The following is a 26631-nucleotide window of genomic DNA, read 5'->3' as shown; positions in this document are numbered from 1 at the left end:
AAGGCACCTCTTCTGTCATTAAAAAAGGCATAACCTATAAATTTGAAATGATGCAGGAGTCAGATTCTCCTTTGCAAAGTTTTTTGATAGTAGCCATGTTTAAGCTTTTAGAAGTCCTGCTATACAGAATGTAAGAGAATGAGTTACAACAGCTCTTTTGAATTTTGGTGCTTAGGATTGTTTTTGCATCATTCTATCTTCAGTATGGGAAGGTTTTTATGATGGGATAGTCCACATTTGCATCAGGTCAGATGTCTCAATTTCAGCATAATTGCCCGCCTACCTGGTTACAACCATAGAAGTTGTGGTGGGTGGGTACTGCATATGTTCTGGGGGAATGCACTGAAGTGCAGGTACTGGGATATAAATACCTTCAAGTCAATCTAGTTTTAATCAGTCCAACTGCACTCCCTTTGTTGGCCATAGACCTATGGAGTAGCAAGACAGAAAAGATCAATGCTTTTTCACAGAGCGAAAAAAAATAATATTGCATCGAAACTCTTTTCATCAAAACCAAATTGAAAACTCTCAGGTGATAGTTAGGTACCTTTCTCATAGGTTAAAAAAGCAAAAACAAAAACAACACACTATAGCTGTAATAAATTATAGCATTTATATTTCAGCTAGTCTTAGTGAACTACATGGGAGGACTAAAGTAAATATTGAAACATCAAAAACATTAGTTCTGACACCTTCAACTTTATATGGAAGTAAAAACCATAGACTTCAGCAAAATAAGCTTTAGTTAGATTTTCTTGTGATAATTTAGACCAAATACTGGAAGACATGACAGAGAAATCAGCAGATCATGAGGCTATTTCCAACTTGTGAAAGTGGCATAGTCAGCTGAGCTGGCAGAGAAGGGGATGGTTTTATTAGATGAAAGAAAAGCTTTCTAAATATTCCACTTACGATTAGAAGTACCATCAGTGCTCCCCTAAGGACTAAGGTTTCGGTTGACTGAACTTTTAGTCTGGAGAGAAAACAATAGGCAAGGTTTATGGAGGATCCTCTTCCAATGAAATCTAACCAATAATATATTATCTTAAAAGAGATCAGGTTCCCTCACTTCAAAAGCGTTTATGAAAGAACATTCCTGCAGCAGGAATTACCGCTGCAGTGTTTATCTGAGGGGGAAAGGAGCTAAGGATCAAGTGCTACATCAGGTGATTCAACTTGGGAGTACCGGGTCAGAATATCAAATACAGACTGCTGCTGGTTGTGCAGTTCTGTAGCTTATTTCTGTCTTTGGCAGCATCGTGATAGATAGATTGAAAAGGAGCAGTCAGGAGTAACTGGAATGCAATTAGAGCTGGTTGGTCTATCAGTAAGCTGTCAATCAAACACGTCACAAACTTGTGGCTTCAGTTGTGATCATGGCTTATGCACAGGAAGGCATGGTAGCTCCCAGTCTTTGAGACTGGTCAGGAAGCTGTACTCATTAGTCACACAGGAACATCAGGCTGGGTTGTGCCTGTACGCGCTAATCCATAAGAGTACACAGATAAAGAAATCATGCCCTTTCACAGCATGTGCACAAATACATTCAAGTTTTGGGATTGCAGTAGATTTAAACTATAATATACTCAAACTGTGGTAAGAATCAATCTTCAAAGCTTTGTCAGGTTGGATTTTTGTTGCTGTTGTTTGTTTGTTTTTTTTCTTTAAAAACTTACTGGTGAATTTCACCAAGCTGTCTAAAAAATTATGTTTTAAATGAACTGCTTTACAAATCACTTACTTCAAATTGCTTCCCACTGTCTGCTTAATGGAACTACAAGGTACAATGTGAACTGTGTGTCTTTTATTTCTGGTCATTCCACCATGGTTAGTACAATGCTAGTAAAAGAAATTGCAAATTACCAGACTTGTATACGTTTCTTTAAAAAAATAAAATAAAATTCATATACAAAAACATTTGTTTAGAAACAAAAAGTCACCAGAAGGTTACCATGGAGCTCTGTGAGGCCCTATAGAGGAGTTATTTTCTTTTGAGAAAGAGCTCTAACACCTATGAATGCAAACCAATACATCATGTACACCAGAGATACAAGACACAACTTGTCCTGAAGCCAAAGCAGGAGCATCTGCTACTGAGAGGACTTGCAGTGGAACGCTAACTTTGTTTTTGTAGACAGGCTGGTTCAAAGTCATTTGAGGACAGCAGTGGCCTGAGCCCGCTGACCAAGACAAGGAGCTGCAGACAGCCTGCAGCAGCCTGCATGGGTATAGCTATGCCATAGTTCATTTCCTGCCACTCCAAATCAAAAGATTTGTAAGAACTCAGCACCATTCACAAAAAGATACAAGCATTGTGTCTGAGAATTACCTCCCAATCACATATGCTTTTAGTCATATAGGTGGATACACTCAGCAAGAAGAACAGTGAAAGAAATTTATAGTGTTTAAGCCTGAAAATTTTTGTTTCACACCATGGGGTTTTTACAAACTCTTCCAGTTTGTCTGAAACTTGAACTGCAGTTACATTTCAGAGCTCTTACCAGCAATGTCAGTACATTTACTGGTCACATTCTGTATGGGAAAGGTTACTGGTACGTATTAGATTATAAAATATTAGGGTGCTAAAAGACATACTAGAAAATACTTTAGCATATATATATACTTACATATTTATAAATATATATTATAAAGAATATAGGTGTTTTTTTGTTTGTTTGTTTGTTTTTGTCAGCGCTTGCTCTCATGTGGATCAACTTTCTACATGCAGTGAAAATTCCCAGCAATGGATTAAGTTTTGGTGAACAGCAGACACAGGGACAACTACTGTGGCTACTACAGAATATGAATAGTACATGCTTTGCTCTGCATGATAAAACTGGAACTGTTCTGCTGCAATTTTGGCACTGCAAAGAGAGACTGCATGGCTGCAGGGCTGTCAAGATGGTACTGGAAAGAATAATTCTTCTTGGAAGAGAGTGTAACCAGGAGAGCAGTTTTACAATGAATATTCAGATTTAGCAGTTTACAGAAAAACAATGTATGGTGTATTTTTAAGCTATTTGAAAATTTGGCTTTCAATAGTAATTTCCCTCTTTCCACTCTTTCTTTCTGAACAAGCTGGCTCAACCAGTACTCTCTGCAAATAGAAGATAGACCAATTATTCATATTAAATGTTTCTGCCTGTAATCACAGATCAAATTTGGCATCCTGCACACTCCCTTTTTCCAAGAACAAAGCCTCATACATAGTGATCCAGTTCTTGAGAATGATGCCGGGGAACTCCACTGAGCAATGCCAGTGAATCTCTTAGCATCTTGCTTGGATCAGGGTAGGGAATTCCCAAAGCGCTCAGTCATCTGGGGAAAGACCTTGATGTCCGTGGCATTGACCTAGTACAGAGATATCCAGTTCTCAAAAAGAGTGAATTTCAAAAACAAGACCAAGGATTAAGGAAGAACTTTCACTATCCACAATAAAACATATCAGGATTCAGAAATTCTACCCCTTTCACACCCTTGCAACATATCCAGGACTGGACATCCAGGTCAGCTGCAGAGACGAAAATAAAACTTTGCTTCATTGGTTGGGCTCTCAGCCCATGATTCCCTCCAGTCACAGCTGTGCAGGAGAGTTACTAGGGCTTTAGCTATCCCTCCTCCTTCATAAACACAAATTCTAGAGGTTTGGATCTGTCCAGTTAAAGACATTGCGCAGAGTCAAATGAGGTCTACAGAATGAATCATTGGGCATAGGACTTCATTTATAGCTGTAAGATTTCCTACAGCAGGCCATTTTCCTTCTGGTAAGTGAGATACTGCATCTTCTGATCCTAAGATATTGCAAGCACTGACAACTTTGTAAGACCAAAGAAGGACAGTGCTCATACATTAGACTAAGACCTCAATGTCACTTTGTTCCAAAACAAAACAAAAAAATTAGCATGGCAAAAATCTGCTTTACTCCACAAAGAAAGAATGGAGGCAGCTACAAATGTTGACCACATCAGGCTGCATATTTTGAAAAGGAAGCAAGGTTGACCATGCATTAAATTTTTTGTTTTTTTTTTCTTTCCTGTAAATTCTACTCATTTGTACATGCAACACAGCTATCATTTATTTATACTAATACAATTGAAAGGATATTCAAATCCCTTTAAGATAACTGCTACTTGATAGCTCGCTGTGATGACATCAAGAATGAGTCTTCAGATAAATCCTGTTGAAAAAGCTGAGGAATCTTCGAGTCTTACCTTAGTAGTGGTCACTATGGAGTATGCCCTCCTTGCTATGGTGCCATAGCATCCTTCTTTACCCCGGTGCTAGATTGGATTAGGCTAGAGACTATCAGGAAAAATAAGTAAGTCAGAAGCAATAATAAGTGACTTATTTATGCCCTTGAATGTATTCCATTAAAACCTGGTAACATTGAATTGCCAAGTTCTTGAATCACAAGATAAACTAAACAGTGATGTAATAAGATCACATGTTACTGAAGGTTTTGTGCTTTGTCTTTTCAAAGGAAGTCCATGCTGTTGAGTGAACAGCTTACACAACAAAGTCTGAAGCAATAAACGACATTTATATCCAAAATGAGAAGCAATCCCTAGAATTGTTTTTGTCAGATTTTTCTTGTTGTGTACATTTACAATCTTGTGACTTTAAGACCCAGCATGCTGGCATTTCATATTTCTCTTTAAAAGAACAAACTGGCTCATAAAACCTTGCTGTCAGCGTTGCCATTGATGTCTAAACTTCTACCACCAGAAACCAGTGAAAATATGTATTGTATTTTGTGTCATAATATCTCACAAACACTGAAAGCATCGTATAGCATTTTATGTTCAAATCTACAGAATATTCCTTTCATGTGTTTGACTAATAAATCTTATCTCTGTTACCATAATGAAAAGGATTCCACAGCATAAACACCTTTAAAGCTATCCATTCTTCTGGGTGGAATATTATATTGCTCCTATTAGAAAACTCCTATTTCAAGAGCCCATAACTCATTACCTGAATGCTTGTAAATGTCACCTAGTTGGAACTCAACAAGCAAGTACTAGTCTGTGCTTTCTGGTACCACATTACACTGTCCAATCAGAGAAAGACAAATTCTTTGCTGTTTGTTTTCCTTTGGGACTACAGATGTACAATTTAAGATGTAACCTACCATCAGCACAGATCTTTTTTTCTATGCATGGCATTCTGTGGACATGCTGCTCTAAAAATAATATTAAGTATCAGTCCAAATAATGTAAACAAAACACAAATAGATTTCAGTGGGACTTTTGCCTGTTTGATCATGGTTAAATAATCTGATACGTAACTATAAACCTAAGATTAAAACAAAAATCATTGCTAGTGCTCCTTGTTTGCATTTCTGCTGAGTCACAGCCTAGGCTTGCAGTAGGAATTATTATTCTTGAAAATGGGGATGCTAGGCTTTGTGGTTGAATGACTTGTTGAGGACTACACACCAATTCAGTGACAAACATTGGATTCTGAAACTCCTATGTGAGGAATGTGCTCTCAACTTATAAGGTCAGCAGTAACATAATTTCATCTTTGTCCTCACATCACATGCAAAGAAAAGCTTATGGGTTTGCAGACAGCTGCACTATTGTGACACATCTGAACTTTGCTGTGTAGAAGAGTGTTGTAAGAGACACCAGCAAATCTGGACATTTGGATCCTAAACACTGCTTCCACTCCTTCTCTATTCATTAATAAAGTGTTTCATACTTGACAACTTGTTGGCAACTATATAAAACAAAAGGTATGGCACAATAGGATCCACATGCCACAGAACTTTTACTGTGGAACTGATTCTATGAGACATTGAAGAGATTTAACTAATAGGATTTGGTGACTAAACCTGATATTTGTTCATCCCACAAAATAATCAAAATTAGAACTAAAGGAAACAGATAAGATTGAGGAAAGTAGCAGTGAGTGAGATTTTGCTGATTTTTTATTCATAAAGTGACTTCTTATTCAGAAGGCTGTTTAGAAAAATGCATTCACACCTTCTCACTGTAGAAAGTCTCAATTTGCACATCATCTTTAAATTACTACTTCAAATTTTCCCATTATTATTTAAACACTTCTTCTTTTCCAGATTTTTGTTGGCCAGCAGATCTTAACTACACAGAATAGGATCATAAAGTAACTCCAGGAAACATGGTGCCATCCTTAATCAGAATGTTTTAGATTTTAGGTTTTATTTCTTAGCATTCTTAATGAAATACAACATATCTGGAGAGGGGCAGGAAAGAGGAACTCTATTTCAAACAAATTTTCCTCTAAGAATAAGTCTTTCACTGTCTGGAACATTCAAATCTCTTTCTTTTTTCTTATTTTGTTTTGTGTCCTGCCTCTACCTATGTTAATTTTTCTGCACATTTAAAATCATCCAATAAAATTGGAAGCTGTGACGATCAGTGTGCTAAAAGGTTTAATGATAAAATTGCAAGACAGGCCATCCTAAAATTACTGGAATGCAAATGATTTGAGTGCAGCCACCAAGAAGTTCCATTAAGGATTACTTGCATTCAGTTACAGGCCCTAAGGGAAAGGGCATACATAAATACATCTGTCGTGGGGAACAGCTTCTGCTAGTTTACCTATTTGGCTCATCAGTCAGTAACCTGCTTCTGCACCCTGGTCCAAATTAAGACCTGCTGCTATTTAAAACGTTTTACTTCTTTTTTAATCCAGAGGTCTGAGCTGAGCTGGTAAACCAGCACAGAGGAGGTTTTGGAGAAGAATGAGTGATGAACAGCTGGGAGACAGCAATATCTTAACCTGGACCAAGAGCAGCTGATAGTCAAACAACAGCCCCTGCCCTTGCAGTCTGCAGCACCAACTATTGCTCATCCGCTGCTTGACGTTCCATTCATTGCTGGCAGATAAACACATTGCTTGGTGTTTCCGCTCAAATTATCATCAGTGAAAAGGCAATATATTTAAATTAGTACCAATCTTCATTTTAATAATTTGCAGAGATGAATTGCAAGCCCCTTTTAGAACCTGGTGTTCTGTGCAGACATACAGAGTGCAAATCTACATTTTACACAAATGCACCCTTACCCAGTGCAAATTTGTATTTACTTAACATGTTCTAAGTTTTATATCCTACCTGCTTTAGCTGGGAACTATTGTAACCCAGTCTCAAATTCTGGACCTAAATAAATAAATAAATAAATAAATAAAATCACATTTTAAAATATGACTGTTCTTTATAACATATTACCTTCAAATTCAGTTTGGAGAGAGGTTAAACCAACTCATTTCAGTTCTGCAACTCGTTTTGGATATTACTGACATTATTCCTTCATTGTAACGTCTGATCCTCTTTCCTTAAATATTGGTTAAATATCAGTGAGAGCTCTCTTAAATTCATGGTGAAATACACTGGCTGTGTCAGCTGTTTGGCACCGCTGCCTCTCTTCCAGTCCTCACCTCGAAAGTATTTGAAAAAAGAATTAGTCACAGAAGATACCAAATTGATTTTAACAAAAAAGTCCTCTTCCAGACTCAAAAAGGTTATAGTAGTCCACATATTCTCAAACTTTGGATCTTCTGATACCAACAATAAGATACAGAAATTCCCATCTTCTGTGTTTATTGTAATCGTTTGAGATTGACCTCAGGGTTTAGACAGCCTATGAATGGACTACAAGAGGTGTAGTCTGAACTATAAAATTTCTTGTTCCATGCCTAAGTACTGTACATTTTAATTCTGATTTTGTTTCTTGGGATGCTGAAGAGCCTCTTACTTTAAATATACAAAATTACTGCTTTTAAAGTCACGTGAACCAGCATATTTTCTGAACAGTGATAGTGCCAGACTCACTGTGCTTCTGTTGTTTTCATTTGACAGATGATAAATGAAACTGAGTTTGTTCCAGAGCTCCATTCAGCAAAGCCATAAATTAAAACCCAAATTCTACTCAGTTCATGAGGACGCTGGTGTGGGGGAGGGAGGCTTTATGGCTGGCTTAGGACTTGTCTGTCCTCCCCTGAGGAGCTACGTCTGTCCGGTTTTCATCATGCTCCCTGCAGCAATTCAAGAACTTTCTGACTGTGAGACTTTGATCTAAAGGATCCTGGAAGAGTTACAGAAAATTTGTAGGTTTCTATGGCCTAAATAGAGGCCACAATGGAAGTTAAAACTTCAGCGCGCTAAGTAAGCTCAGAAGTGCATAAAGCAATTGAGAGATCTTACAATCTGAAACAGACCAAAGCAAACCCTGTTAGCCTCGCTCCTCATTACAGCAGATGATGCACAGCAGGATGAAGCCATTTGCTCAAAGCCAGACAGGAGGTGCAGGGCAGAGTCAGACAGCAGATGTGGGACTGAGTCAGTCCAAGCCTGAAAACCCTGTGTCTGCCCTGGACAACATCAGCTGTCCATGGATGATGGACAGGTAGATCCAGATGGGCTCAGCTGGAAAGGCACTCTTCGATCAGAAATATCACTTGGCTGCTCTTTTTGGAAATCTTCAAGCAGAACAGTTCAATAGCACCAGTTAGGAAAAAAATTACCTGATGTCAACAGTGATCTTGTTCTCACCATTAGGCCCTTACTCTATATAACTAGAAGATTATTGGCTGATAAAGGTTCTTGCAAGCACATTGGAGAAATTACTCTGTACTGTGTTTGCGAAGACAATATGTGCATCATCAGAAGTCTGAAAGTCAATAAAGAAACATTAGGAGACTTGCCAGCAGTTACTGTTTATGTGAAACCATCATAATGGGAACATTTGTATCACTGCGCTCCGCAGAGCTCCATTACAAGTAATCACCATTAATAACAATTATGTTTACTTTGTTAGCACTGAGATACAAAGAGAGCTCTTCTCCCACTGTGCAGAGCACAGACTGCAGACAGCCTGTGCTGGAAAGCTTCCCATCCTCATGTTCAGGTTTGGCTCTGTCTGCAGAAAGAGACAGCATTTTGTCATTTAAACCCCCCAGGAACCAGATAGCTAGAAGGGAACCTTAGGCCAATACTCCAGGCTTGCTTTTGTCCTCACACCAGCCCACCCGAGCACCTCAGCACATTACAGTGATGCACTCAAAGCAGCAGACGAGCCTTAGGGAGTAGAACTGCTTCAATCACACCACGTGTCTGCCAGTGTAGTCCTGGTTGCTTTTGAGCCAAGTTCAAGCCATGTCTGATAAAGGTATAGTTCCCAGAGACAGTGAGGTTTCACACATACTGAACATAAAACAGCAAGTAGGTGGAGAAGGAAAACCTCATCAGTGCTGACAGAGAGTAGTGCCACATCTCTCTTTTCCATCTTGAGTGAACTGCTGGCCTGGTTAGCATTGGGCTCACCAGCTACAAGACCGACTGGCCATAGCCCATGGCAGGGTGTGTGGTAAATACTGGTGCAGGTTTTTGAGGGACCAAAAGAGATGTGAGGAAGAGTGGGGGGTATCGCACAGGGGCTGAAGGGAAAGGAGGCAGCAGCGTTGGCTAGATGAGGACCCAGAGAACCCTATCTATAGGCTGACATTTAACACAAGTTAGGACCACTAGTCTCCACAGGCCCCACCAGCCCAGCTGCCCTGTGGTCAGTTCAACAAATGCTTGGCAAAGGATGGAAGATGCAGAAGACTTGAAAGAAAACAGAACACTGTGGTGGGGGCAGCAACAGAAGCTGATAGTGCAGGAGTGGAGTGGAGGCAGGAGATAAGATGCAAATCCTGAAGGAGCCAGATGCAACTCAAGATGAAAAAATGAACATTCCTTAAAGTAATTTCAGGCTAACTGTTGGCTCCAGACATGATTAAAACCACACATCAGACTGGCTGTAGAGCCAGAAGAACTCAATGACCTTTTTGGTGATAGGTGCCTAAAACTCAGGAACTCTCAAAAAATCCTTTCTTTCTGCATGAAGGATTACCTATGAAGTGGCTTTTGAGAGAATATTTTTCTCTTCATTTCCTCAATATACACATCTGTTTATCCTGATTATTTTTTAACATATTTCATTAATTTAGATTGCAAATTGTAATTATGGCTGTTAATTCAAGGAATGTAGCTGGAGAAAACGGCTGTTCTTCATTTGATTTTTCTATTTACCTATGGTAGACCTTCTGTATCTGACTTTTTTTGGCTGAGATTCTTTCTTTACTTGTATATTCTGAAGCAACATGTATAACAAATTCATGTTTGTAGGAAGATCAGCTCCCATGGACTGAACAACATCAGCTCTTTGATTATTGTCTGTCAGTACTTCAAAGAAAATTACAATTTTGCAGAATATGCATAATTGCTTTTGTTGCCTAATGCTTTCAGTATCTTACTAATGATGTTATTTAAACCATGCATTAAGTTTATGCTAACTTTTCCTTGTCACTGTACTTTCTGGTAATATCAGCAGTTCTCATGAATGTTAGGGTGAATAATAAGAAACTATTGCAGAGCAGCAGCAGCAAGAGAAGACAGGAAAAACGCAGAACTGTTTGCTTCAGCATCAAACACGTGTGCTGTTCTGTAGCTTAAGCCCCAGCTGCAGCACCAGAAGAAATAAACATGGCATTGGAAAGAAAACTTCTTTTCTAACAGCAGCCCTTTGTACACATTACCACTCTGCTTCTGCAGCCTGTCAGATTGGTTTTAATGCTGAACACATAAACGGTTCCTTTTTCAGTACCACAACATTTAGCACTGTTCAGGTATAAATCAAAGATCTGGAATAAAACGATCATTTTTAACAGCTCATTATGTTGTATCAGCTCATTTTATATCTAAATGGTCATTATCTTATTTATGCACGTTCCATGCTCTGAAACAGAGCACTTCATTGCTAAGAACGAGAGCAAACAAGGAGCTATTAATTCTAGCCAGGCATTTCAGCAAAAAGCCCCTCATCATTCCAGAATGTTGAAATGGGTGCTTGGGTCTTGCCTTTGTATCAAGTTCTAAACTACTGTGAGACAAAATGTGGCTTGCAGAACCAGAGGATGTACAGCTGATGATTTAGAGCTGCACGGGCAAAGAACAGCAAGTGAGAGGACTTCTGTGTTCCCATTCACCCAGAATTCCTGTGGTAGTGGCACAGAGCACGCAGTTAGGCTCAATGTACAGCCCTGGAGTACTGCAAGGAGAACCGTGATTTTCTTCTTGCAGAGGTTTGCTGTTGAATTGCAAAAAGAGAAGTTCTCATTTCTAATCATCTGCCTGGATTATCTGTACTGGAAGACAGCCATAACACAATCCTCTAAACTTGATTTAGGGAGCTCCAGCAAAAACCTTGCTCCTTTCTTTCTGTTTGGTTTATGCCTCACAGCAGTTTTCTTAAATAACAGATGACTTTCCCAATAACTTCCATTTATCAGTACGTTTGGACAATTGAAGACCTTTCGTAATTGACTGCCAAACCCAAGAAAGAAAAAACACTGTCAACAACAACAAAAAAAGCTGTCTGTATAGGAATTAAATTATTTCCTGACTAAAGAAGCAGAGCAACAAACAAGAATGTTTTGAACCAGTTCAAACGCTCACTTTTTCCTCAGGTCAACTCCAAAATGAGAAATCTGATTTTAAAGGCAACTAACATATTTCAGAAATAATCACATATATATATATGTATATACGCTTATATATGGTATACATAGTATACATATCCTATATATGTTTACTTTTCCAGCATGAGACAGGTCATTAATAATGTGGAAGCAAAATATTTCAGTGTTACCATAATTCTGTTTTCTTTGGTTTTGATTGAAGTGCATGGTAAAATTCAGCTTAAACTTGCGTATAGGTTCCCCCCTCCTTTTTATGACACAAAATCCAAGCATGTTTGATTGATAAAAGAATAATAAATTGCCCAGCACAAGGTAAGAGATTAAAGCAGGACAGTAAACACCATGTGAAGATAGTAAACACCACATAGGTGTTTACAGCTCCAGCAAAACGCATGCAAAGAACAGATTTCACCATATTTGTCATTTACACATCAGACCAGATGGCAAACTGGTCTCATTGTGCCCTATGAAGTCCCTGGAGAGATCAGGCTATATTAGAAGGCTTGCAGGTGAACTCAGGAGTGATGGGGCTGGTACTCTTTTATCATTTCTATTTTAACATCTTCTGTTCTTTCTCCAAGTTGATAGCCTGCAGTTATCTCCACACCACCACCTCCTATTTTTATTTTCTTAATTACTGAAAAGGGAAGAACTCTAGAAAGAATTAAAGAGATGTTTGTTCATCCTTTGTGCCCGTTCTTCTGATGCAAAGATTGCCAGTGAGGCATCTACATCCAGATTAAAGTCTAGAGGGTACTGCAGAGCAAGGTCCCCCATGATTTCAGAAATGCCTTGCACAGCCTGTCAAAACTCAGGAGATTTTACACTATTACAGTAATTCCAACTATAGGAATATGCAATCGTCATTGATACCAAATGAAAACATACTGATTATAAGGTAAAAGACAGTTGAAAGCATAAAAATACCTGATTTGTTTAATGTGGATATGCTCATAATATCATGGAATCATTAAGATTGGAAAAGACTACTAAGATCACCCCATCCAGCTACCAGACCGCTCCCACCATGCCCACTGACCACATCTCTCAGTGCCATATCTACATGGTTCTCAAACACCTTCAGGGACAGTGACCCCACCACATCCCTGGACAGTTTTTGCCGATGCACCACTACTCTGAGAAAAACTTTTCCTTATATCCAACCTGAAGCTCCCCTAGTGCAACTTGAGGCCATTACCTCTTGTCCAGTCAAATGCCTCATAGTATATATGGGGTATTTAACCCAGCACTTTAAAGGAAAACAACTAAAAAAAAAAAAAAAAAAAAAAAGTAATAAAAATGAAATCCAAGAAACAAAATACCTTTTAGAAGGAACTGGGTGTTGTGTTGAAAAAGTATTTAGCCTAGAAATTATACATCAGCTCTAGAAACAAAAGTGGAGTAACAGCTCTAGTCTCAACTTACTGGTTATACCTTATGAGTCCTTAATTACATGTAATGTGTGTACAAGTGCAACTCAAGCACAGGTTTTACTTTGAGGAAATAATTCTTTGTATCCAGCCATGATAATCACATCTCTGGGCAAACTCCAGCTGTGGCAGCACCATTTCCTTGTCGTCTGCTTTGCCTCCTGGCAGTGGCCATGGCTCAGGCCGCTCACACAGCATGGGGCAGCTGAGTAGGACAGCACTGGTTTTGCAGCTGCAGACCCAGGTTGCTTGAGTGGGTGACTCAGATTGCCATCATGAAACCTCACCGTGCTCTGCCCTAACCTAGCAGTTCCCTACCTTGGAGATTGCTGCCACAACATGCCAGGAAAGCAGTAATTACTGCCTCACACCTTATTGCACCAAGGAGGTTAATGATCACTGAGACCTCACCACAACCCACTGGTAGTCGTAGAGACAAAATAAACCTTTTATGTGTGACAGCAAATGACTTTCATCGTCAAAATGGTTCTGTTACTTCATCTTTTCCAAGGCCAGGTTAGATGGGGCCCAAGACAGCCAGATCTAGTGGATGGCAACCCTGCCCACGGCAGGAAGGTTGAAGCTTGATAATCTTTGATGTCCCTTCCAACTCAAACCATTCTGTAGTTCTATGATCGTTAGGCTAATTTTTACAATGCAAGATTTCTCTGATAACTGTTAATGAATCTTTTAGGCCTGATGTCCTCTTTCTCCTTACCCAAACCACTCAAGGCAAGATCCTTAGCAAAGGATAGTCCATCAGATAGAAGTAACACAAACCTTCTTTGTTCAGACAGCAGTTACAGCACAGACAGCAAGTCGCCAGCCTGGCCCTATGCTACATCAGAGGAAGGTGGAATTGCGGATCAGGGTGGCAGCCAAGGAGCGGCTCAGCTGTTGAGTGGCCCCAGAGTGCAAGATGGAGACGTGTGGCAGCCTGAGGAGTGGCTAAAGGAAAAATAACATCATCTGCTAGATGTAAGCCAAGGTGTTTATTTTCAGTTTCATTAGCACTGCTAAATATACACTCTGGGGAACTGGAAATTAGCTCGGAGAGATCTGGTGTGTTTATGTTCAGTGAAAGAGTTACAAGCACTCATTTGCCCACATCTGTGCCCAGCACAGGGACACTGTGTACACCGAACATAGACAGGAATGTGAAGAGCATCCCACGGGTTTCCGGGTCAGACATAGGACATTTCTGTCCAGATCTCAGCAAATGGTGCAAGGAATTAATTGTAATGTGGAGTTCATAACAGGGGAATCGTGGTTTGTTTTGCAGATTCTTCCTAGTAGCAATGCCATCAGTGCTGAAGGCAGCTCACACACCAACAGGGGCTAGACTAAAGTACATGAACAGGGGCCATGAGACCCAGAAAGTTCACAAGTACTTACAGCTTTGGCTGGCATAGAGAGCAGACTGTGCTGTTGAGGGGACATTCCTGCCCCTCAGCATGAGATGCTAATTTTGATCAAAGTCCAGTACGGCTGCTGGAACCAGAGGGGTTTGGAGGCATCCACTGACACTGAATGATATCTTGGCACCATTCCATGAGTGCTGCCCTGAAATGCCCTCTTCCAGCCACGTGTCATCCTGCCTTACAGGTGAACCAGTAGAAAGGCCACTTGCAACCTACTACCAGAAAGCCTGCTCTGAAAAAGGGCTCCTGAAACAGGGAGGCACAGGCTTGTCCAGAGCAGACTGGAGGACTGTTCATAATGTAGGAGGAGCAGCTCTTAAGCTGAAAAATAATCTGATAGTGGGAAGTTCCTCCACTAGTGTATACGTGAGTATGTAAGAAAAGTAACAATGAAATCATGCGTTGCATAGATTGATGAATAGATAGGTGATATTCAGTTTCATATCACTGTTGTGGCAAATCCAGTTGGTGCAAGAGATGATCTCCAGCAATGGGAGACTGTTACTCACGTTCTGCATCACAGGCTGGGAGAGCTGGTGAATTCAGCATTAAAGCTCTGCAGCCTTTCTCCCTCTAGCATTTATTAAAAAAAAAAAAAAAAAAAAAAAAAAGGCAGATTATTTCTTCATTTACAGAGTAAGCGCCCCAGTCTCTGCTTAGCACTGAGTCACCCACCCAGCACCGACAGACAGCAGTGCGCTCCATTCTGCCTCAGCAGGGCAGCTCCTACTTACTGCCAGCTCACCCCTGGCACAGAGCTACAGCACTTCTGCCACATCCTGCTGGTTTATGAGCAGCTCCTGCTGTAACTGAAGCAGCTCATGCAGGCCTTCAGGCATTGTCTTCCAGAATGACATGGTGGTTACTGGTTTTAAACCTGAGTTCTGGAGTTATGGGAGGTAACTTGATCTGTAACTCAGAATGTCTCTGAACTTTAGACACACAGGAGATATGAAAGCCAGTGCTGACTTTCTAAACAATCAGCATCACTGTCAGTTTTCATCGTAGCTCAGTTAGCCCTCTCTTAGGACAAAGACCCAGGTATTATCAAATCACACGTGCTCTGGTGTGGTACAGGCTCAGGCTGGAATTCCCAAAGCATGGGAGAAGGCTGCTCCGCTCCCACTCCCATTTCAGACTTAAGTGTATTACTGCAATTAGAAAATGCAAGGCAGAGGAATTTCTCAAGCAGAGGTTTCTGTACAGGAATTAAGAGAAGCTAATTTTAAGCCTCCTGAATGTAGGTTTTCCTGCAGAACAGAACACTGAGAGCAGATGCTGTCCTCAAGTTCTCAGATGTTTTTCTTGGAAGAAACCCTATGCTCCTGTGAAATGGTCAGCAGGGGCCTGATTCTTCTCTCATTTCTATAAACATCCCAGTGTTTACAGCAACATCCCAATGTTAAGTGTTACTGTACCAAATCCAGATGTCCCAACTCATACAAAACTTTATGAAGTCAACAGGAATGCTTCTGTGGATAAAGCAAGCTGCAGCTTGCTCTAGATGGATGTAACCAGAGCCAAAGTTTACTCTCACAGTTGTGCTGGCAGGAGGAGCACAGAAACTCCACAAAACCCCAGATTTAGAGTGGACTGACTGACAGCAAAACGTGTTCCCAGGGTACTGAAACGTACTCAAAGGAACAAACTTGTTTTAAACATCTTGATGGAGCTGGCCAGCGGAACACCCTCACTTTTGATTTTTCTTGCTTCCTGAGACTCCTGTTCAGCTTTTATCTCTATCAGAAATGTAGGTCTTCACTTTTCCCACACCACATGAACACCTAACAACTTTTTGTTGTCAGGAGACTGTTGTCCCCTTTGTTTTCTCAGCCTCCAGTCGCAGCCTTTGCAGCAACACAGCCCCAGCCTCTGACACCTGGCCTGCATGTCTCCAATGCTGGAAGCACCTTCTGACTCAGAGCAAAACCTGGGTATGAAATGGATGTTTTCAGGGTGAACCACTGAAATCCTTTTCTCCCATTTCCATTTCTTCCATTTACATAATCCTTCAGTATTTAAGATTAAATGGACGTCTGAGAAAGTTTGGGCTTATTTAGCTTAGAGAAGAAAAGGCTCCAGGGAGACCTCATTGTGGCATTCTGGTACTTGAAGGGAGCATATAATCAGGAGGGGGAACGGCTGTTTACAAGGGTGGATAATGACAGGACAAGGGGGAATGGCCTTAAACTGATACAGGGGAGATTTAGGTTAGATACTAGGAGGAAGTTTTTCCACACAAAGGGTGGTGATGCACTGGAACAGGTTGCCCAAGGAGGTTGTGGATGCCCCAACCCTGGAGGCATTCAAGGCCAGGCTGGATGTGGCTCTGGGCAGCCTGGTCTGGTGGTTGGTGACCCTGCACATAGCAGGGGGGTTGAAACTGGATGATCATTATGGTCCTTTTCAACCCAGGCCATTCTATGAAAATAAAAATTAAAAAAAAAAAAAAAAAAAAAAAAAGGGAGAAGAACTCACAACCCTCAATTCCTTAGTGCAAGTGCTGGTACAGACAGCTACCATAAGATACTGTCATCACACTGACAGCCTGTCACTCTCACCAACTATTTTCTTTTCAGTTCAAGGAGATCACCCAGTGTGGATTGTCTACAAGAACTTCTTTTCAACAACCAGACTCCAAATAGCCTTAGAGCTTTCCTTTATCACATTTAACACTCAGTTACTTATTTAAGTGTCTGACCAGTGAATGTAGTTGTTTTTGATTGCTGCAATCCTTTGACACAAAACCTTCATCTCCCACCTATTTACATCAGAACCATTTCAGCACATCACACTGTCAGACGGTCTGTTCTGTTAATAGATGTGTTTTTACCAAGTCATACCATCTGGTAAAAGCTGTAAACTAAAGCGTGGTAACACAGGACACAACCTAGCTCTGCCTGCACGCAACAGCAGGGAGCATTGTGAGGAACAACTGAAGCGCCTTTGTGGAGCGGCATCCACACACAATAACACAAACAGCAGGCACAGGGCCCCGCTGTATGCCAGCAGGCACAGTGTGCAACAGCTCAAGCTGAACACCTCCAGCACTCATTGTGCCAGCAGCACTATATGAGAGGCATCCCAACATCGATGCATCTGACCTGGCTTCCCATGGGTGAGGGGTCTCCTTCCTCTACAGCAAGAAGGGGCCAGGGCACAGAGCTTCTCTGTCAGTGCCCATCTCTGGGTGAGTCCTTAAACTCCTTGTGTCCTTCACAGCTTCTGTGTGCTTTGCTCACAAGTCCTCCATCAGGGGGGCAATCTACAGACTCTTAACAGAAAACATTCAATCTGTCTTAGATTTGGAACATGGATGACATTCCAAGCATTTGCATAGTGCCCACAGAAACAAGGACACGCTGGAGTGCTGACTTAATGCTACCTGGAGATACCTTACTGCCAATATAACTTTTCACGCTTTGTCAAAATTTTCTCTTTTTTGCAACATTCAGTTATTTTCCTCATTCTTCAGATTGTAACTAAAACAAATTATGCTGGTATTTATTTTTCAATCATTTTTAAAAAATGTTTAGAGGAATTCGTAATACCTGAGCTGCAGTGCAGCAGTGGGTCCAAGAGGACTATTATTACACTACAGTCTTTAAAAAAAAAATGCTTTGTGCATTGGGATTGACCAAGGATGACTTACAGTTCTAGGAAGGCAAACATGATACAGTGGATCCAACAGGCAGCTTAATGAAGATGTCTCAGCCCTGGTCTCTATAGAACAGGGGACCACATTGAAGGAACGCTACAGAGAAACATTTGCTGCTTCCAGCAAGCAGGCAGCTGTGGTAGAGCTGGGTTACTGACGCTGAAAAACATGCTGAAAAACTATAGACTCTTGGGCTTCTACATACACAAGAACTGTAGTTCTGAAAAACAATTATTTACATGTGAGAGCATTTTTATTAATTGGTATGCTTTAACAGGCAACATCTATCGCACAACTCAGTGACATACTAAGGAAAATACAGATTACTAAGCAGTCTCTCAGAAGAGGCACCAGCTACTTTCCCACAGATCAGAGAGGAGCAGAGAAAATGTTATTCAACAAATATTAACATGGTCATTGGCAGCATGATAATATAAGACAAAAATTTGTGTTCACAAAGACTTTGGAAATAGCTGCAAACTGTAAGTGATGATGTGATGCAATTCTAAACTGAATGCAGAATGAAAGCTATTGGCAGGAATGTAAAATTATTCAGAGACAAAAGGAAGATTAAATTCTAGCTCTATTCACCACTGCTATGTTTCAAATAAAAAAATACTTTTGCTACTTTGTAGATATATTATTTCCTTAAGTAAAACATTCTGTTGGATGCAAGGAAACAGTTCAGGTAATCCAAATAATCATTCTTGGCTCATCATCTAGGAATGTCAGTCTTGGAATACAATTGAAAATTGCTGCTTTCACTCTCATGGGTTGATTTCTAGAAGTCATTAACTCACCACTGCATAAGTGATGAATTTCACTACCCTAATGATAGAACAATTATACTCTGTTTCCACAAAGAACTCTGTAATTATCAGATAGAAAAATAGAGAAGCGCTTGTAATTACCAGGCAAAATATTTCATAACATTTATTTACATAGAACAAATATTCCCTGTCAAAAATTTATTGACTTTATAATAATCTGATGACTAAAAATATCTAACAAATAGAAAGAGTGTAACTTAAAGAAATATCTGAGGATTAATTTGCAAATACACATTAAACTTAGCATTATTACAGTAATCAAATCATAACAAGTAAATGAAGAAACAGCATAGCTGATACTTAACCAAACATGGCACTTCAAAATCTGTTTCTACTTACATCTAAAACATTACAAAGGCTCCAGCTACCTTTTTAAAAGAAGTAGAAAAACTCAGAGGTTATGAAAGAAAATTTGTTTTGGTAATACCTAAAAATGTTCCGCTTCCCACTGTACCAATGTGACATCATTTTTTATCATTACACAATGATAACAGATTCCTATTTAAGTTTTAAACTGACGTCTAGACCAGCATTCACTAAACAGCTGGCTCACAGGGCTTCTGCATTGCTACAGCTTCTCTCTCCTCCATGTTAGCACCCTTTGTTGATAACCGATGACGGTGTTTCCTTCAAGAAAAATACACAAATCACTCTCCCTCATGCCAGCATAAGCTGCTGAAGTTAAAGGCATCAGTGCAGAGGCAGGCAGGACACCAAGCAAGCAACATCTGCTAAGCACACCCAGCATCGACCTTCCCTGTGGTTCAAAGCAGTAAAGCTAGGACCAATTTGAAGACCTCCCTGTATCTTTGCCCTTCCAGCTGCTTTCATTGGTGGGAGTAAAAGTCAGGTTTGGGGCTTTGTTTCTTTCTTCTTTCTTTCCCCAGCAGAAAGCATCCCTCAAGACATTAAGTCCAGGGTCATCATTTTGGTCTTTAAAGCAATTCTCTGCACAGAATGAAACATCTCAAAAAAAAAAAAAAAAAGAGTAAATGGTGTCCTGTGCCCTATTGGACTCCTAAAGCTCCTCAGTAGGGGAGACCAAGTCTACTCAAAAAGCCTTTTCTAGAACTGATCCCCCAGGACAGAACTCACTTCCGCTTGCATGCTTTCCTCTTGCGCTACAGCAGCAGCACAGTGTGTTTGTTACTAGGCAAAAGAGAGTCTCCCTCAGTTCACTCACCTTCTACCCCTTTTGGTGCTTTAAGCCGTGCAATTCTACCATGGAAGCTTTTCATGAGAGCTGTAAATGAGTCAGAGGCCACCTTGGTTAAGATTGAATAGAAAAAAGAAATACTCACAAGGGAAACAGAATTTACAGAAAACATATACTTACAAGATGACTGATGATTAGAGCATACAAAGAAGAAAGATTACCCCAAAACGTCTTTGAGATGGCCCTCATTGACACAGCAGGCTCAAACCTTTGGCAAGATGCCTCTGCACCATCTCCCTGAAGATGACAGGGCGAAGACAGCTCTGCACTTACTGCCTCCCACCTCCACTGCTGACATGGAGGATTCGCAGGGCACAAAACTTCCCAAGTGTGGCAGTTACTTAGTCTGCTGTCTTGCCCCATCAGAGACACTTGCCCATTCACAGCAAAAGTGGTCAATTACCTTTCCTTTATTAAAGAGGATTCAGCAGTATGTTCCAGGAAGCCCATGCACTCATGTGAATTTTAACTGTTATCCTTCACAAATCCATACCATAAGTTTGGCTACGGTGTCCTAAAACCTTTCTTACATGCACATTAAATGTCAGGGCTACAACTTCTCAATATTCCTATTTTCTTAGTCACCACAAAGCTGTGTATACTGATATCCCAAGGTTTCAGTAGAAAAATGGCTATATCCTCAAGCCATGAACACACAGAAATGTACCACTGCATTAGATGAACGCTGACCTCCAGTGAATAAGTTACATACAGGATCTGTCACTGTTTATTCACTGCTCATATCAATGACTCATTCCTCCCACATGAGAACCAGCAGAAGGGCACTCAGATTTTTTTTGTCTATTTGTTTCTGTTTGTTTTTATTCCTTAAAGCTCCCTCAATCTCCTTTCCCCCCAGCTCCATTCAATCTAGATTCTTGCTCCACAACGGCAGAGACAACCAGAGCAGCAGGTATGAATGAATCACCACGATTCACATACTTTGCTTTTCAGGCCAGCTGAAATGCTCTGAGATCCTCTGCAAGAGGAGCTATATGACAATGTCTTTTCATCAGATCTAACATTTTCAAGATCTCACAGTGGTGGCAGCAGTTAGTACAGTATAATCTATTTCCACAGAGTCATGTGTTGCTTTAGTAAGACTTTCAAGAACATCAGAAGAGACAATGCAGGTGGTACATGCTCTCCTTGCTGCTGGCCCCTCTTCCTGTGGAAATACAGCCTGTCAAATTGACTTACTGTAAAACTTTAAGTGCATATGAAGGAAACAGTGAAGTAGTGGTTTCATATCAATGTACAATTTTGATAGCAAACATCTGATTACCCAAGACTATATGCTGAATATGTATATGAATATACATATGCTCTATTTGTGCAGAACAAGCCATAAAAAATGGCTGAATGTGCCTTGATGGCTAAGTGCCACTTTATGCTCAGAAACAGGACAAAACTCTACCAAGGTAACAAGAACAGCTGCCTAGATTTTCTTCCTTAACCTACTGACATAGCAAAAAAAAAAACCAACCAAACAAAAAAACTAGGTACACTGGCAAGTTATTTGACAATTAATGGCAACTGGTTTGCATGCAAAGAGGGCAATTCACAGTGACATAGTGTGAATCCTAACTCCCTACACCCATGACAGGATTGGAGGAAAAACAGAAGGAAAAAAGCAGTCTAAGCTAGCTTACATTAACAACCAGTCAGACTTTATACTTGGTTGGATAAATATATATAACTAAGGAACTGGGAATTCAAGACCTGGCAGGTTAACATCTTTTATATAAAACAGAAAATGACGCCAGAAGTTGTCAGAAACAACAGTTAACTTTCAAAATAGTGTTATTCTACTTTTCATTTACTTTCTCACCTGAGGAAACGGCCACAAGTTGCACCAGAGGAGATTTAGGTTAGACATAAGGAAGAACTATTTCTCTCAGAGAGTGGTCAGGCACTGGAATGGCTGCCCAGGGAGGTGGTGGAGTTGCTGTCCCTGGCAGTGTTCAAGAGGTGTCTGGATGAGGAGCTGCGAGGTATGGCTTAGTGCTAGTGGTAGCAATGGTAGTGGGAGGACGGTTGGACTAGATGATTTACAGGTCCTTTCCAACCTTGTGATTCTGTGATTCTTCCCAGATGACTTAATTTCAAAGCCACAAGTTCAGTTAACTGTGCTCTGTAAAGTGCAACAAATAAAATCACTGTCTAGAGCTGAATACAGTATTGCAGTGATTCAAGGAGTTTCCTATTCTTGGTCCTTCTCTGAAGAGAAAAGGAAAGAAAGGGAAAAAAAAACCCTGGATGCACATGGACTTGTGATAATGGTTCATGTGCTCTATTTTAATCCCAAACTTACAGATGTCACAACTAAAAACAAGTAAGCATCACTGATTGCTGAGTAATTAGATTACTGGAACTTTTTATATGCAAGTTGTACAACATAAATCCATAAATAGAAAAATTCAGACACAAATTAAACATCTATAGTGAAGAACAGAGGTGAATAAAGACATCACAGCTAGCAAACAACCAAAAACCCCAGCAAAACTCCCCACAAAAACAAAACCCACCAGGCTGAAATTCCCTTCCTGCCTGACACTTCTCCTCTGACACAATCAGCCAGTTTTACTGCAGCCATTTCATGGGTTGTGACTCACCTACTCTACTTCCACTGAGCAAACGCATTGTGAGTAATAAGCAGAACAAGCTGTGAGAGAAAGAGAGGGATGGGATGGATTTCTTGGACCGACTTTTTTCCACAGTTTGAAATTCTTTTAACTTACATTCAAAGAACATAATCTTGTAAAGAACATACTCGCTTCAGGCAACCAAAAAAGGAAGAAAAACACAACTACAGTAGCTTTGTAGCTGGCTTCAGTGTCTATAGCAAAGCTCCTCACATAGCTCCTAAGCAGAAGGTTTTTAGATTAAGCCTTAAAAAATAAGTTTATATATACTTATATACGTATGTATGGTTTTTTTTTTAGAAACTCATCTAATTCCTCACTTTTGGGGCACAACACATTTTGATGTTAATTGACATTCTCCAATACAAGAATGACCTATAATTTTTCCCAACTCTGACTTACCTGAATAATAGCAGCTATTAAAGGAATAATTCTGACTCTCGTGGAAAGCATATGTAGTCATAAGGACTGCAGAAAGAGGCTGGAAAGAAGACAGCAGATATTCTTTCCAGTGTTTGCACTATTTGTGTTGGAAAAGACATTGGTAGAAAGTTGCCAAATGGTCCTTACCCACTAATTCATACAGAATCACACAGGGGAAAGTATGTCTAATAATGGTTTTAAGCAAGAAACACCTGTACAATTCCACTCACACTCATCTTGAAGTGCACTTTTAAAGCAGAGCGCACTTTGCTGGTTGACAGTTTGTCAATATCCAAGTGGAGACTGGTGATGAGTGGCATTCCTCAGAGATTGGTGCTGGAACCAGTGCTATTTAACATCTTTATGGGCAACACGGTGTGGGTAAACAGACAGTGGGATCGAGAGCACCCTCAGCAAGTTTGCAGATGACACCAAGCTGGATGGTGCATCTGACATGATAGAGAAAAGGGATGCCACCCAGAGGGACTTGGACAAGCTTAAGCAGCAGGCCCATGCCACCTTCATGAAGTTCAGCAAGACCAAGTGCAAGGTCCTGCATCTGGGTAGGGGCAAATGGAAGCAGAAATACAAGCTGAGCAACGAATAGCTTAAGAGCAGTCCTGAGGAGAATGATTTGGGGATGTCGGTTGATGAAAGACTCAATGTGAGCCAGTAACACATGCTTGCAGCCCAGAAAGCCAACCATATCCTAGGTTGCATCAAGACAAGTGGAGCCAGCAGGACAAGAGAGGTGATTCTGCTCCTCTACTCTGCTCACATGAGAACTCACCTGGAGTACTGAGTCCTGTTCTGGGATCCCCAACACAAGAAGGACATGGAGCTGTTGGAACAGGTCCAGATGAGGTCCACAAAGATGATCAGAGGGCTGAAGCACATCCCCTACAGGGACAGGCTGAGAGAGTTGGGGCTCCTCAGCCTGGAGAAGGTGTTATAGCAGCTTTCTTGTACCTGAGGGAGGCCTACAAGAAAGCTAGGGAGAGACTTTTTACAAGGACTTGTAGCAACAGAATGAGGGGAAATGGCTTTAAATTGGAAGAGACTAGACATTAAGAAGAAATTCTTTACTGTGGGGTGGTGAGACACCAGAACAAGTTGTTCAGTGAGGCTATGGAGGCCCCCTCCCTGGAAGCATTTGAGGCCAGGCTGGACGGGGCTTTGAGCAAACTAGTGTAGAGGGAGGTGTCCCTGTCTATAGCAGTGTGCTGGAAGTAGATCATCTTAAAGGCCCCTTCCAACCCAAACCATTCCCTGATTCTGTGATCTTGAATGCATCTACAGACACTGGCAGAAAAATAGTTTTAGAAAACGCATCTCACTAGAAGCATCATCAAGTCCATAATAACAGCATACCACAGTCAGTATTTCCAGGTTTCTGCCTTCTGTGGAAACACCATTTCTATTGGCATATTGGAGCTATTAAGACACGACAACGTTCATTTCCAATTAAGATGCTGTCTTTCAAGAGCATTTGCCCCTGACAGAGTGAAATCATCACAGCACCACGAAATGAAGCTTACTCTGTTGTTGTTAGAGACTAGCACTGCAGAGACACAAGCTGCAATCTTGGCAGAAAATTAGTTCATTTCATGAACCACCTTAAAAGCATCTGAAAAATCTTTGTTAAATAACTTGAAGATTGCAAAAAGTAATTTAATTACTTTTCAATTTCCTTTCCAATATTATTCTTTATATTTAATCTATGTACTTAATGTAATGGGACATTTGAAGACACTGTTTTCCTACTGACACTGACAGTATACTCCAATAATTGAGTTTTACAATTGCAAGATACAATGCTGTATCTCCAGACTGTGTGATCATACTCCAGTCCTCTGAAAAGCACTAAGAATTGGCATTGCATGCTGTTACAGAAGCATTAAAAACCACTCAGGATTAGAAAGTCTCATGCACCACTTCATGAGAAACTCTGCTTTTGGCTGGGAATTCCAGCCTCACGTTTTTGTAAATAAACATTCTAACAGCCATTTTTATATAAGCAACCCAAAAACTTGCAGAGCTTGGGAAGTCTCTCACAGAAGACTTATCAGTTTGCTTCTTTGCCTTCACATTCACTGACAACTATTATTCCCACATCCAGTTATTTAAAATGGAAGCCATGAATGTAAACACTATTTGTTTCCATATTGTTTTAAACATAGATGTATCATTTCTCACAGTGAATAGCAGCTCTTTGTTCAGTCATGTTGCATAATAGATACTAAAATTCACTGAGGATGATAAGAAAATTGCAATGTTGCTGCCCTTAGAGTTCCAGGAGTATGTGTACAACACGATATTCACTACACTGTAAAATAATTGAAGCTGAAAGGGATCCATGGAGGTCATCTGGTCCAACACACCACTGACAGTAGAGCCAACTCTGAAGTTATATCAGCTGGCTCAGGCTCATTTGAGTTCCAAATACATTCAAGGATGGAGACATCAAAGTCTCTGTGCAAACTCTTTGATCAATATCACTGAAAATATAAGTCTGTTACCTACTAAGTTTCCCTCATTACAAACTATAACCTTCAAGACAAGTGATTTCCATAACAAAAATATATACACATATTCAGTACATGCTATAATACAGGAAATAATGATGTACTGTCTGTAAATTTAAAGAAATAGTCTTTAGAACAAGTAACCTTGATTGTTCATCTGGGCCAATGAGAATGCCAAAGATGGATTTCTTGATATAACATTTTTACATAATTCAGTTCACTTGTCAGCAGAGAAAAATCTGTCTGCCATGCAGACAGGCCTAACAAAGGGCAGCATTGTGCAACTTAAAACATCGCATACTTGAATACAGTAAACAAGAATTATATGGCAAGCCTCTCAGCAGACAAAAAAAATTTAACATTAATTAATATAAATTTCTTAAAGAATTTTTAATTTCAGTCCCAAGTACACAAAAAACTGTCTGGTGAAACAGTAAATATTTTAATCTGAGGCAAGTAGCCTGTTGCTTATGCACAGTTTTCCCAGTTTCTAAACACAAAATGGTGCTACCACTGCGTAACTGAGCTTCCTTGATGGTAAGAAAATGTGTGTCCATAATCTCTGCCAAAAAGTTGGCAATTTAGCTTCCCTACCTTCAGTAGTTTAAAAGTCAATCTTTATTTGTTTTCTAAATCTCTAATAAAGTAAATTGAGGTTGGCTAGAGTGATCTCACATTTAAGAATGAAAAGTTTCATAAAAGTTTTAATTTCTTTTCACTGATTACCTAACTTAGACTAGGCACCTACTACTTAGACTGCCTAACAATCTCAAGTATTTTGAATACTTAGATTGCTGCGTCTTTCAGGGGTTAAAACAGACAGAAATCAGGATGAGTAAATGTACACGAACACCAAATCAGTAAGTTATCAGCAGCTTAATTCTCTAAAATTCCTCAACAAATGATTAAAAGAACCCACAGCACTAAATTAGTAATGGTTTCAAGAGTAAGTGAAAAACATGTACATTAAGTTCACGT

The 26631-nt window shown here is 40.2% G+C and overlaps 2 long non-coding RNA genes across 2 annotated transcripts; both read right to left on the bottom strand.

The window, feature by feature from the left end:
• Positions 1-594: 594 nt before the first annotated feature.
• On the bottom strand, positions 595-23952 carry LOC122187959. The gene is made up of 2 exons (XR_006181453.1): positions 23919-23952; positions 595-4302 (listed from the first exon to the last, which is right to left on the bottom strand). It is a non-coding gene; the product is annotated as an uncharacterized LOC122187959 (long non-coding RNA).
• Positions 18249-21926, bottom strand: LOC122187954. Its single transcript, XR_006181452.1, has 2 exons — positions 21892-21926; positions 18249-20087 (listed from the first exon to the last, which is right to left on the bottom strand). It is a non-coding gene; the product is annotated as an uncharacterized LOC122187954 (long non-coding RNA).
• Positions 23953-26631: the final 2679 nt, after the last annotated feature.

The sequence above is a fragment of the Lagopus leucura genome, unplaced genomic scaffold (assembly GCF_019238085.1).
Source record: "Lagopus leucura isolate 7727_CA_CO unplaced genomic scaffold, USGS_WTPT01 Super-Scaffold_73, whole genome shotgun sequence".
In the NCBI taxonomy this organism is placed as follows: Eukaryota; Metazoa; Chordata; class Aves; order Galliformes; family Phasianidae; genus Lagopus; species Lagopus leucura.
Note: the sequence above shows the minus strand (reverse complement) of the source record. Positions and strands in the feature narration are given on the sequence as shown.